This window comes from Choloepus didactylus, chromosome 2 (genome assembly GCF_015220235.1).
Source record: "Choloepus didactylus isolate mChoDid1 chromosome 2, mChoDid1.pri, whole genome shotgun sequence".
NCBI lineage: Eukaryota > Metazoa > Chordata > Mammalia > Pilosa > Megalonychidae > Choloepus > Choloepus didactylus.
In genome coordinates this window covers 71,509,744-71,524,204 of record NC_051308.1, presented here as the reverse complement: position 1 = coordinate 71,524,204, position 14,461 = coordinate 71,509,744, and the positions used below count along the sequence as shown (strand labels likewise).

Here is a 14,461-nt window from a genome sequence, read left to right as displayed (position 1 = left end):
AAGCCCAAAGATTTATATACTTGGGTCATACATAACATTGCCTTTGGGCAAGCTAATTTTTTTCTCATTTTACTTGACAACCCAACCCACCCCCACGCTATGGATTTTTTTTTTCAAGACTGAAAAAATAACATGAAAATGCCAAAAAACATTTCTCTAAAGTAATCAGATCTACCTTGCTGGGTCAAGATGCTGTTATTAGTTCTTCAGCTGTCCTTTATTATATATAGAGGTCTGTGACCTAACCAAGAGGCAATGCTTTAAGACATTTCTGAAACTGCCATCTTCTATACTTCCTAGGGGTTATGCATCCCTTCCTCTAACTCTCTACCCTCCCTATTTCTTCCTCTCCCCTCCCTCCAAATTATGATTTTTGTAACATTGTTAAACATTTAAATGAATGCATGTTAAATACTTAAATAGATTTAAATGGAGTCATGAATGTGAATATTAAGAAGTTATTTATGCACCATAGCAGGACCATTCTGAAACGGCACATATTCCATCGCTTGAAACAGGGAAAAATCATCACACGATGGGTCAAACACAGGTTATATGAAAGTCAATGAAACATAGACATTACAAATGTCAGATCTTCAGTCCTTACCTGCTGAACTGTATGATGGCAAACACATTAACAGCACGCAAAAGAAAAAGTCCCAGAAATCTGAATAGTCTATCTTCCAAGCTGCTGTGACAGTTTTATACCCTGGTGCTTTCTTCTTTGCTTAGATACATTTGACTGCCCAGAATATCTGTAAGTGATACCAGGATTAATTTGCAATCCTAGTCACCTCCTCTTTATTGAAACAGCAGTTTAGCATCTCACACAACTGGAAACTTGCATCTTATCTTCGGAGGTAGAGCCTGCCCTGAATTCCCCAGCCCAATTCCCATTAGAAGGAGATCCCTGCTCTAAGGGGCTGATCATGCTCTCGACCTGGTGCAAAATAAAATGCTTTCTGATTCAACGCTTAGAGAATAGTACAGCCATCAGACACAAACTCTGCCACTGCTTGTCTGCATAACTAGCAAAAAACAGCGCCCAAGAAGCACCACCCCCTCTCGGGTGGACTCCGGAGGAGACGTCCTCCTACCTCCCACACCACTTCCAGAAAAGGGGAAAAATAACAATAAAAGTCCAACTTGAAAGTGGGTATAATATAGCCTAAGCTGCTCGCAACACTCACTCTTTAACTTCAACCTTATATGCCACGCTCTAGGTTCAAGCTGAAATCCAACTTTCATCCCAACCCACTGCCTACCTGATTCTTGAGAGTTGGAGAAGAATGGGAGAGTGTGATGGTCGGTAATACTTTAATACTGAGCCTCAGAAGTAATTCAGAGATTCTAATCTAACTAAGCAGTAGGATGAAGACAGTTATTAGGGCTTCATAAAGCAGACATACTGAAGAATCATCATCCACTAGTCTTAGTTATAGCTCATTAAAAATTAGTTATCGCAGAAGAGCGTCGACAAGAAATTCTAGAGATCTCAAGGCTGTCCTCTCACACAGAAGAGGTTTTGCTCGAGTTGGAAAGCTGGAAATGTAGCTTAAGAGAAGGCTGAAAACGTGACGCGGTTGATGCTCCAGGGCTGCAAATGCCCACACCAAGCACACGTTCGCCGCAGGGGCTGAGTGAGGAGCCTGTGATAGCGGGTCAGAGTGGCCCGCACCATCCCTGCCCGGCGCGGGTCAGTCCCACACCCAGCACCAAGGCCAGCCACGGCGCCTTGTTCTCCGGGCTCCAGACGCCCAGGGGGTTTAGGCGTTGCCATGAGCTGCGGAGAAATCCCCAGGCAGAATCGCCTGTTGATAGCCCTCTGATTAAACCGTCCTTCGCTGAGGGAGCCTCTCAGATGCAAATTTTCCTTTTGCAAGAAGGAGCGTCAGGTTATAATACAGCAAAACGCACTTACCTAAATGTCTGTGCCTTACTGGGGTAGACTACGTTAGATGGAAACATCTGACTGCGCTGAAAGTTTTTTTTTTTCTTTCCCTCCCTCCTCCCTCTACTCCTGCGCAACAGCAGCAGTCTTCAAAGAGGCTGTTTAAATTGGTGAATTACACTAAACCCTCGTTTCTTCAACTGAAGTCACGGACGCTGTTGACAGGAAGGACGACTGGAGAAAGAGACCAGGTAGAAACTAGTGAGGGGTAAGAGGCGCCAAGTGGTGTAGACGACAGTTTCAGCACTGTTCTCTCTGTGGGAGCCAAGGGGAAAAGCCCTTGGCTTTTCTGGGGGGGATGGGGTGACGCTGCAGCTGGATACTTTTAAGTCTGGATGCTGAAAGGGCTTTTGAATTAAAATATACTAACTCAGGCTGTAGTGTCAGTCATCAATGACGACAGGAATAGTTTTCACCAAGAAATAAAAAAAAAAAAAGAAGAAGACTAGAAAGAAAAGCTTAAACAATAGGTTCTGACCTCTATCTATCCAAATACAGGGAATAGAGTCAAAACCCGAACTTGCTGGAGGATGGGGGGCAGGGGAGTAGAGTGTTCTTAAAGTAAACCTCAAAACCCTAATATCCATGATTAGAGATTACTGGTACATGCAGACTTGGCATTTAAAGAACACTGTGTCTTTGCCAAGATGTGAAGTAAAAGCAAAGATTTAAACATTTCTCGAACATATCTGCACTGATAGAGGAGGTGATAATCCTGTCAGTTAAGATCATACAAATGTACATAAAAGCAAAACCACTGACCACATTAACATACTTATTAAAAACTGAGGGTAGGAGGTGGGTAAGTATGAAGAGGGAAGCAATTAAAATTTTCATGTAAAGCCTGCCCCTGAATTTCAATTTTTTAAAACTAAGATAATCAGTATCAGATAACAGTATAAGATAATCTGATAGCTTCCTTCCTCTGAAATGAGCACTCTGTGCCCCCAATAAGCTGCTCACCAGTTAAATTCACCAAATATGAAATGCACTCCTAAATACAATGCCCAAAATATTGTGTTCTTGTGTGATTTGGGAGGTTGTAGAAAAATGGTGCAATCAAAACTCACACTCCTCTTCTTGACATGCAGTGACATCTCAGTGCTTAGTGCCCTGCTAAATCCATAAAATACACTTTACAAAAAGTCCTCCCTTAGTCATGTAATTGCTTATGATGAACAAACACTGACATGAACAGCCTTCTGAAGATTAGAGACTAGTGAACTTGACCAGACCTTGCAATTGTCAGAAGGTCTCTTTAAAACTCTCTTAGACAAACATATATAATGTGACCTTTCAAATGGCACAGGAATGGGTGCCAAGAAGGGTTAATACCAGGGAGGGGGAAGTTAATGTTCTATATACCTGTAATATAAATGACAGAAATGAATAAACGAAGACTATGAAGGGTAGTGAGGTAATTCATTGCATGGAATATAGCTTAGCACAATTGCAACTAACATACTAATTAATTGATATGGTTAGATAGATTTTTGAATTCCAAAAGTAATAAAATGTAAAAATGAGACTTTAAAAAAAAAAACTAAGCTTATTAAAAATAATACAAGTAATAAGTTTCTAATAATATATAAAGAGAATAACTTACCAGATGAAAATTCAGGAAGCAAGATCACTGTGAGAAAAATACATCCAGAATCCAAGTGGATATTCCATGATCTTCTAAATCAAGGTAAAGAAGTGAGCTGCAGGGTGATGGAACTTTGAAATAATCAGCAGTTCCTGGTGGCATGTAACCAAGTAAAAATCATTTACACGGAGAGGCAAAAACCCCCAACGAAAGGAAGCAGAATGTGAAAAAGGTGCTTTTTGGGAGGGGGGAGGGTGAAGAAGGGCTTATTTGTGATTACCCATAGGCAAAGTGAAAATTTACAGACTACATCCCCTTACAGTGCCGAAAGACAGATGCTGTGAAAACCCAGAGAACAAGAGGTGGAATTCAGATAAATCTGCAAAGGGAAGTAAAAGGATGTATTGAAGACAATGAGATAAAGAGAGAACTAGTGAGCGAGACCGTAGTCATCCTGATAGATATAGCAGCAAGAATGATTTAGGCTGCTGGGGAGGATCCAATGAGAACACAAGAGGGGGCCGCTTCGGAAATCCTGCTCTGATCTTCCCACTCGCAGTTCTTTAAGAGTTACCTGCGTTGGGAACATTATTACTAGGATTAATACTGTTTCGTCAGGGCATTTCACAAGGGTTTCCTTTGAACCCTCTCACCCGCAGCAACTGAAGGAGGCGTAGTAAAGGCAATCCAACAGAACCAAGCCCCCAAGTAAACCATTCTGACTGGTCACATTAGAATGACCAAATCGTCAGCGATTGATTTCAGGGAAAAAAATCCAAGGGCTGAAAATGCGGAGGAAGCCTAGTAGCTGGGCGCTTTCAGGGGCGCTGTGCGCGAGAGGATTAGGCAAGGGGGCTGGAACGCAACCGGGGTTAGATGCGGCAGCGGCAGCAGCAGCCCTTCCTGGTTCTGCTTCCTTGGCGAATCCTGTTGCCCTCGACTCAACTTCCCGTCTGAAGCCTCCTTGCTTTAGAAGCTAGAGCTTTGGCGGTTCTGAGGACGTCCCTGGGGGAGCAGGTGGCAGACTGAGGAGCCCCCTTCCCCTCTGATTCCTGCACAGTAACCCAGGGAGAGTGTGCTAGAAATGGCTTTGCTGCGGAACGCATTGTCTTGCCATTTTCGTGTCCCGATACTGCACAAAATGATCGCCTGATCGATGGGTAAGATTAGCTTTATTCCTTCTACCTTTTCCTCTGCGACCCCGTATCTCTAAACCCAAATCCCAATCTCTCTCTCTCAATTCAGGAACTTCCCTTTCCTCTTTAAAACGTACTTCCCCCAGGGAATTGCTCTTGTGACTGAAAGGCTGGTAATTCTGTTTGTAGATGATTTATATTTGGGCTGTGAAATGAATTTTTGCCCTTCCCTTCACTCTTTAGAGAAGAACCTCCGCCCCTTCCCCATGGGTTCACTCTCAGAGTAAGGATCTGGATAAAGGGCGCTGTGGGAGTCTTTTGCCCTCTGCGCTGTCTTCCTCCGGACCCCGAAGCTTATGAATTATCCGTCTGTCTTTTTCAGAAGTAAGAGAGTAAGGTAGAGTGGAAATTGATTTCTTTCAGAGACTGAGGATCTGTATGACAGAGGGAGTAAACATTTGCCCTCGATAAAAATGTTCTTGGTAAGTAATCTTATTCTATGTGGCTGAAAAGGATAACACATTGCTTCTCGCTGCCCATCCCCCACTTCATTCATTTATTTGCTCTCTGTATGTAAATCACGAGCTGGGTTAGTGGAATTTTTTTTTTTTCCCCTCCTTCCTAGGAGAGTGTAGCACTTAAAGGGTGAATTTGAAGTAGGGGGGTTTAGGGAGACAATTCCCTTTTAAGGTCTTTCATAGCCTACAATCAAAACCAAACACTGGTAAAGCTAATCCCTGCTTGCTTGCTGAACTGGTATTTAGCTATCTCCCTAATTTCCCATTAGCTCTCTTTTCTTTCTGGAAATAAGGACAGCGATTTTGGATAGTAGCCCCATTTATATGCTTTTAGTATATCCTGGCCATGTTCTAAAATATAATCTTCTTATAGTTTCAGAAAGGAGAATGCTTATTTTTCACATTTTGCCAGGTCAATTAACGCTATGGAAACCACTTACTAAGGTGCAACTCGGTTCCAGTTCTCGAACCAGATTCTGTAGTGTTCAGAATGGCCATTGCTTGTTGTGGCCATACCTCTAAATTCATGAAGTCCTCTGCTTTTCCATGAGTCTATAGCACCCCCAGCCTGTAGATGACCATTATATGAAGATTGGGTAGGTGTAAGAGTGGGAAGAAACCAAACAGCTCTTGATTGCACTTACATTATACGTAGCTTAAGTGCAGAGAACTAAAAAATCATGTAAATTGTGCAAACTTGGTTTTCAAGTGTAAACTGACCATTTTGAATGTGGAAAATTAGAGAGGAGACTTACTCTAAAGAGAAATTATTGTGATTTTGAATTATATAATATGTTTTATTGGTAAAATATTCATTTAAATTTTGTCCTGTATTGTGATATTTCCCTTGTAAGTTCCTTACTCCAAAATTTTAATAATGAAAGATATACTAAAATACTTATTCCTGATAAACAGTATGGCCTTAACCTCTTTTATGATATCTGATATTAAAATTTCATTGAAACGAAATAGACTTCATTCCAAATAATCAAATTTAGAAATCATTAGTATAATATCCCAGAAGAGAGATAGTCAAGTGGCTATTATAACAGCCTTACAAAATATGAATGTTTTCAAATATCTATGGCCTTTATTACTAGTGATATTGGGAAGAGAAAAAAATCATCTCAGGAAGAACATGTTTGTATAATTTTTTTTCTCTCTCTCTCCTTAGGCTGTATTCCCACCCTAATGATGTCCCAGAGTGGAAGTTTTTCTTCAGTCATCTCATTTTACCAAGAGAATGTTTTCTGTGTATGTCTCTGTGTTTTATAGAGGCTAACAATTAGTCCTAGGGGAATCTGAAGTCCAAATAAGAAGGATGAATATCCTGAATTACAATCACTACAAATACAGCCTTAAAAGTTTCATATAGAGAGAGCATAGTTTTCATATAAGATCTCATCTATGCTGCCTTAACCTAGTTTACCTAATTTGCTGTTCAGGGAAATAGCAATTGTTTCTTGAGGACCCAACCTGACTTACATTCAGAAAATATAATTTTAAAATTTCTATTTTGTCTGTGAAATAAATGTGAGGCCACCTTTCTTAAATATTTGAAAACAAAAGGTACAGGATAAGAAAAATATCAATTTTGTGAACCCCTGGTTCCTGAATTACAAAACAGTTTATAGCATTTAAAGTTTATTAAATACCTTGTGTATGAGCAATATAATAAACCATTTGATTATACTTGCTCAACCCCAAAATAGACCAATAGGCCCTATACACCTAGCTGCATTTTACCTTCAGAACAAAAATGGTTTGTATTTAGACATCTTTCAAAACCTATATGTTTTTTAATTTTATTTGAGCATGACCTTTCCTGGATAATTTCAATGTACATCTGCTGTTAGTACATTAGCACATTTTGTATTATTTGCTCATTTTTTTTGTTCACTATCCTGGCTCTGTTATTTTTAAGTATATGGGTACCACCTAAAGTATTTCTTACCTATTAATCCACTAAAATTTCTAATCGGTAAACAACATTCAAAGTATAGTCTACTTTCACAAGTACATTCTACTTCACAATTTACTTTTAAAGCAAAATGTCACAATGCTTCATATTATTTTAACCTTAAATCTAATTTTTAACAAAATTGGATTATAGTAAGATAAGTAATTTCAGACTGTTCCTTGCATATAAGAGTGTCATATATGACACACACACATATTTGCATACATAATTGCCTTCATTAAAATATTTATTACATGAATTTTTGTCTCTTTGCTGTGTGTTTCTAGAGCTTTCTGTTTGAAAGTATTTGGAGTTTCTAAAGTACTTTATGGGTATAGGCATCTTCATGTCTTACTCTCATATTATTAGTATAATAAACTGGGCTAGTATAGTCCGATCTCAAAAAAAGTATGTTGGAACATGAAGGGACTTTGAAGATCATTTATTCCAACTCCCTCATTTTGGTGAAGAAATTGAGACCCTGAAAGGTTAAGTGATTAGTGTAATCATACACTAACTACTAGCCCAAGTGCAGTTTTTCTGCCTTCTTAGCTAGTGTTCTTTTTAAATCAATCAAAGTCTATTATTAGCTATTGAAACAGGCATTGTTTGAGGTTGGGATAGGATAAATGAGAGGCAGAGTCAGTAGGACAAAGATGAATAAATTGCAGACTTCTTAGAGTTTTTTTTTGTTGATAACTAATACTCTGCTTTGTCAAAAGTTTTAATTTCCTTGCTTATTTTATATTCCCCTTCTTCAGCCATCCTGTGATCTGGTGACATTTCTTGATGTAATTTTCCTTTCTTATGAAGAGCTACTTATCCTCAGTATTCTTTTTGCACATGCATTGGGGTGTTCTCTAGATTATTTTTCCTCATTGCAATACAACTGTATATATTCCAGCCACCTACGGTATCATACTGCATTAAGTCATCTCTTTATTTCATTTTCCCCCTACTAATATAGAAAATAAAATTGTTCCAAGAAGAAAGCCATCATCTCAAAAATGTCTAGTTAGACTGTAACTTAAGTCTAAAATCATACCTACACACACAAACAACATGAAAGAAATGCAGAGACTAAGAAATTGTACTGGATTATACAAACAAACAAACAAACACATGATCTATTAAATAAAAGGCTTTCTTAATTGGGAGAGAAGCTATCAAACATGAGCCACTTAGGAGTGTAGAGTTTTCTGAGGTGTTTGAAGCCTTATCAGTTTTCTTCATTCTTTCATGTATTTCAACATTTGAGCATTACATGTAAGCTACTTTTTTGGAAATGAAAAATGGAACCTAAAAGGCAAATATCAACACTAAAATCCATCTGGCAGCCATGTTATTTCAAAAGGGCTATCACTCTGGGATTAAGCAAGACAAGGATAGAAATAAATCTAAACGTATTGTAACGTCTATAGTATGCTGTTTTAAAATTAAAATTTTTGCACTAATTGAAAGAATTGCAAAAAATAAAAGAGGTGAGGAATAATTTACATTTGTTATTTTATATTTTAAAGGTTGAAAACAAAATTCACATTTCTTCAAAATCTATTGTTGATGGCCACACATTTCTAATATTGTTAAAGAAAAGATAAGTAGATTCATACAATTCTTTTTCTTTTAAGAACCCACTATGGGCCTTTTCCTTTTTTACTTAGTTCATTACAGCTGTGCAAATTGGGTGTAATCATATTATGTATGGAGTAACCATCTCTGACAGCTTAAGTAATTTGTTAACAGTCACAAACTAAGAAGATCCAGAATTGGAAATCAGTTTGTATGACCCCAAAGCTTGGGCAGATTCCCATTGCACTCTGTTACGATATATAAAATACTTGGGGTCTATAAAAATTTCTGGAATAATTTCTTAAGTAGTATTTGTTGTCTGTATTTTTCTGTGATTACTACTATATTCACACACATATAAAAGAGTTCAAAGCTTAACCTATTTCAACACACATGTCGATCATCAGTTTTATGAAAGAGGAACAACTATATTTTTTCACATTTATTCTCAGCTCTCTCACTTTGTATCACCACCTTATACATACCCTGAGTAGAGGAGGAGTTCAATAAGTACTTATTTAATGGATGAATTTAAGTATTTCACTAGACGGACTTCTTTAACATTCTTAAAAAGGCTTACTGTATTACAATTTTATCCAACATTAAGAACTATTGTTAATAAATAACATTTCTTAAATTTTTTTCAGAATATTTGGCATATCTTTGGCCTAGTATATCAAATCATGTTAAAAAATGTCAATTTAGGTAGTTCTGGGCAACCAAAGTGGTGGCATAAAATGCTCTAGAGTGTCATTTCCTCACAGAATTTTGTAACAACTAGCAAAACCTGGCAGAGCCATCATTCTCAGAACTCCAGAAAATAAAGTGTTGCAGTAACTGGGCAAGCGCTGAACCAAGAAACTGTAGCTTTAAAAAAATGATAAGAGAAGCTTGTGGCACCCTTGCTGACTCCTCCTCAAATTCCTCCAGAGCAGTGTGGTGTAAAGCCAGCATGCCTTTCCATGTGGGTCTCTGGAACTATTCCGGAGGGAGCAGAGTAAGCCCTATGAGCATACTGCAGTGCCTGTAAGTCTGTTCCAGTCTTTCAGGTGGGAGCCTGAAAGACTGAACCATGAGACTCAGCCTCTCAGAGCTTTCCCTGCAGGCAGAACCAACTTGAAGAGAGCTAAAGCAGTGTAAGAAACAATTAAGTCAAAGTCACAGGGTGCAAAGGGTTGCCTGATTTGAGTCATACAATAAAACCCTCGGGGGAGGGGGGGAGAAAGTCTATTTCATAAGGAGTGGAGGAGGAGTTGCAGTTCCTGTAAATAAGGACATTTTGAAGCTCATGAGCAAGCACAAGCCCAAGGAAAGAAAGACTAAGAAAATATGGAGAAGACTTGCACTTCACATTTGCCTCAGGCCGATCTTTTGAATAGGAGGGCTAAACTTTGAAGGAGAGCACCAACCAATTCAGAGCCAAATTGCAAAGGTGTTTTTTTTGCAATGGTTGGTTTGTTTTTGTTAGCTCCTGGTATTCAAGGAAATCTCTGCCAGATCACTAACTGAATACAAAGTTAAAGAACAGACAGTTCAGGTGTTAAATCCCAGAGTTGACACCTTAAGAGATTAAAATGTACAGAATGCAACAAAAGATTACAAGACAAATGAAGAACTAGGGAATGTTGACCCACCCAAAGGAACAGAATAAAAATCTAGAAACCATCAAAGAAGATACACACACACACACACACACACACACACACACACAACAATAAAGAGGTAGAAGTTTTAAAAAGGAAACAAACAGAAGTACTGAAGTTGAAGATCACAATAACTGAAATGAAAAAAATTCTCTTAAGGGTTTCAACAGCAGATTGGAGTTAGCAGAAGTAGGAATTGTTGAACTAGAAGACAAGACAATTGAAATTATTCAAGCTGAGGAAGAGAAAAAGAATTTTAAAAAGTGAACAGAGGATAAAAGATCTGTGGGACAACATCAGGCATACAAATATACACATAATGGGAGTCCCAGAAGGAGAAGAAAGAGAAAAAGGCAGAAGGCACATTCAGATATTCAAGGAAATAATGGCAGAAACTCTTACCAAATTTAATGAAAGACATGAATATGCATATCAAATAAGGCCAACAACCCCAAACAGTATAAACTCAAAGTTAAACACACCCAGAGATTCAGCAGTCAAATTGTCAAATGCCGAGTAGGAGGGAATTGTGAAAACTGCAAGACAAAAGCTACGTTATGTACAATGGAGTCCAAATAAGATAAAATGCTGATTTCTCATCAGAGACTATGATGGCAAAAAGTGAATGGGATAAAGTATTTCAATGGCTGAAAGAAACCAATTGCCAACCATGATTTTATATGTGGTGAGACTGTCATTCAAAAATGATGGAGAGATAAAGACATTGTAGATAAAAGCTGAGGGAGTATGTCACCACTAAAACTGCCCTTTTAGCAATGCTGAAGGGAAGTCTTCAGCCTGAAAGGAAAGGATAGGAGACAGTGCATTGAAGTAGCAAAACAAAAGCCTCTGATAATGGTAACTAGCTGGGCAATTTTAAATGCCAATATTATTGTACTTTTTGGCATGTAACTCCACCTTTTATTCCTTACAGGTTCTAAAATGCAAATACATAAAAAGTAATGATATGTCTATGGTTTTGCACATACAATATTTTAAAATATAATTTATAACAAGTAGAACAAAGTAGTGGAATGGAGGTGTATAGGAACAGTGCATGCATCTGATATTGAAGTTAAGTTGGTATCAAATCAAATATGATTGTTATAATTTTTACTCCCCATGGTAACCACAAAGAAAATATCAGAAAGATATACACAAAAAGAAATGAGAAGGGACTCAAAATGGTGCAACACAAAAAATTAAATAAATATGAAAGTAGCCACTAACATAAGATTGGGGGGGACGAAAATAAATAAATAAATTATAAGACAACAAAGACAAATTGGCAAAATGGCAGAAGAAAGTCCTGCATTCCTTGTAGCTACTGTAAATGAAAATTGATTAAATTCTCCAGTAAAAAGGCAGAGATTTTCAGAATGGATTCAAATACATGACTCTATCATAAGATGTTTACAAGAGGCTCACCTTAAATTCAAAAACACAAGTACTTTGAAAGTGAAAGGACTGAACAAAAAGAGAGCTGGGGTAGCTATAGTAATGTCAGATAAATTTTAAGTCAAAAACTGTTGCAAAGGACAAAGAAGGTTACTACAGACTGATAAAGGGGTGAATTCAACAGGAAGACATAATTATAAATACATATGAAACTAATGGCAGAACACCAATATATATGAAGCAATACTGGCAGACTTAAAGGGAAAAATAGATGGTTCTTTGTTAATAGTAGGAGACTTCAATACAACACTTTCAGTAATGGACAAAACACATTGACAGAAGATCAATGAGGAAATAGAAGACTTGATTGATATTCTAAATCAACTACAGCTAATGGACATATATAGACCACTTCAGTCAACAGCAGAAGAATGCATTTTTCTCTAGTGTGCATGGATTATTCTCCAGATTAGACCATATTTCATTTGTTCTATTAATGTGGTATATTACATTAATTGATTTTCTTATGCTTAAGCCCGCTTGCACATCTTGGATAAATCTGACTTGATCATGGTGTATAATTCTTTTATATTGTGTTGGATTCTGCTAGAGAGTATTTTTGAGGATTTTTGCATCTATGTTGATAAGAGATATTGGTCTGTAATTTTCCTTAGATGAAATCACAGTAAATCAAAATCACGATAAATTTAAAAATATTGAAGTCACACAATGTACTTCCTTAATCACAGTGGAATGAAGCTAGAAATCAATAACTGAAGGAGAACTGGAAAACTAAAAAACATGTGGTAATCACACAGCACACTCATAAACAACCAATAGGCCAAAGAAGAAATTACAAGGGGAATTAGGAAGTAGCTGGAGAGAAGTGAAAATGAAAACAAAACAGACCAAAATTGATGGGATGTAGCAAAGGCAGTGCTGAGAGCCAAGTTTATAGCTCTAAATGCTTATGTTAAAAAAAGAAAGATCTCAAGTCAGAGACCTAACCTCCCAACTAGAGAATCTAGTAAAAGAAGAACAAATTAAACCCAAAACAAGAAGAAAGGAAATACAAAGATTAGAGCAGAGATAAATGAAATAGACCAAAATAAAGTAGAATCAATGAAGCCAAGTTGGCTCTTTAAAAAGATCAATTGACCAGCTTTTAGATAGATTGACAGAGAAACAAAGAGAGAGGGCACAAATAGCTAAATTCAGAAAGGGAATGGGAGACAATGCCATCAACCCCTTATAAAAGGTGTTATAAGAGTAGGCTATGAGCAATTGTACACCAACAAATTAGATAGTCTAGAGGAAATAGAGAAAGTCTTTGAAATGCACAAACTACATACACTGACTCAAAAAGGAATAGAATAAAGAGATTGAATCAGTAGTCAAAAACCTTGCAACAAAGAAAAGCCCCAAACCAGATGGCTTCATGGTGAATTTTACCAAATGTCCCAGAAAAAGTAAATACCAGTCCTGCTGAAACTCCTCAAAAAATTGAAGAGGACAGAATAATTGTCAATATAGTCCATGAGATCAACATCACCCCCATATTAAAACCAGATAATGAAACCACAAGAAAAGAAAATTACAGACCAATGTTCCTTATGAATATAGATGTAAAAATCCTCAACAAAATACTCTCCAACAGAATCCAACAGAATATTAAAAGAATTATGCACTATGATCAAGTGACATTTATCCAAGATATGCAAACATGTTCAAACACAAGAAAACAAAATAATGTAATATACCACATTAATAGAACAAATGAAATAAAAGCCCACATGATCATTTCAATTGATGCTGCAAAGTCATCTGACAAAATACATTACTCCTTCTTGATTAAACACACACACACACACACACACACACACACACACACACACACACACTTAGAAACCACAGAATAGAAGGAATCTTCCTCAATGTGATAAAGGGAATATATGAAAAAAAAGAAAAAACACTGAAGTTTTACTCAATTGTGAAAGACTGAAAGTTTTTGCTCTAAGGTCATGAACAAGTCAGGGATGCCTACTGCCACCACTGTTATTCATATTGTACTGAAAGATCTAGCAAGAGCAATGAGAAGAAATAAAAGGCATTTGTATTGGAAAGGAAGAAGTAAAATGCTGTATATTTGCAGAAGACAAGATCTTACATACAGTAAATAAAGAAAATTCCATGGAAAATCTAGTAAGGCTAATAAATGAATTTAGCAAAGTGGCCAGGTACAAAATCATCATGAAAGAATCAGTAGTGTTTCTGTACACTAGTAATGAACATTCTGAAGAGAAAATCGGGAAAAAAAAAATTCCATTTACAGTGTGACTAAAATAATCAAATATCTAAGAATAAATTTAACCAAGTAGATAAAGGATTTATACATAGAAAATTGCAAAACATTGCTAAAAGAAATCAAGGAAAACCTAAATAAATAGGACATTGAATATTCATGGAGTAGAAGACTAAATATTGGTAAGATGTCAAATCAACTGAAAGCGATTTACAAAATCCCATTCAAAATTCCAACAGCCTTCTTTGCAGAAATGAAAAACCAATCACCGAATGTATATGGAAGGGTAAGGGGTCCTGAATAAAACTAAGACCGTCTTGAAAAAGAATGAAGTTGGAGGACTTAAACTTCCTGATTTTAAAACATATTACAGTGCTATAGTAATAAAAACAGCAT

The 14,461-nt window shown here is 37.1% G+C and overlaps 1 protein-coding gene and 1 long non-coding RNA gene across 5 annotated transcripts in view; one reads left to right on the top strand and one right to left on the bottom strand.

Annotated features, from left to right (window-relative positions):
• Nucleotides 1-4,138, bottom strand: part of BRINP3 (BMP/retinoic acid inducible neural specific 3) — a 518,616-nt gene extending 514,478 nt beyond the window's left edge. Inside the window, exons 1-2 of one of the 4 annotated variants that reach the window (XM_037825140.1) lie at nucleotides 4,114-4,138; nucleotides 3,558-3,691 (exon numbers count right to left, since the gene is read on the bottom strand). The gene's annotated coding sequence lies outside the window, so the exon portion shown is untranslated. Of the gene's footprint in view, nucleotides 1-607; nucleotides 756-1,265; nucleotides 1,532-1,921; nucleotides 1,967-3,557; nucleotides 3,897-4,113 lie in introns of those variants that run through there. The other 3 variants (XM_037825139.1, XM_037825141.1, XM_037825142.1) reach the window with 3 other exon arrangements.
• Nucleotides 4,139-4,184: 46 nt separating this feature from the next.
• Nucleotides 4,185-7,362, top strand: LOC119526207. The gene is made up of 3 exons (XR_005215150.1): nucleotides 4,185-4,699; nucleotides 5,099-5,157; nucleotides 6,368-7,362. It is a non-coding gene; the product is annotated as an uncharacterized LOC119526207 (long non-coding RNA).
• The last annotated feature ends 7,099 nt before the right edge of the window (nucleotides 7,363-14,461 follow it).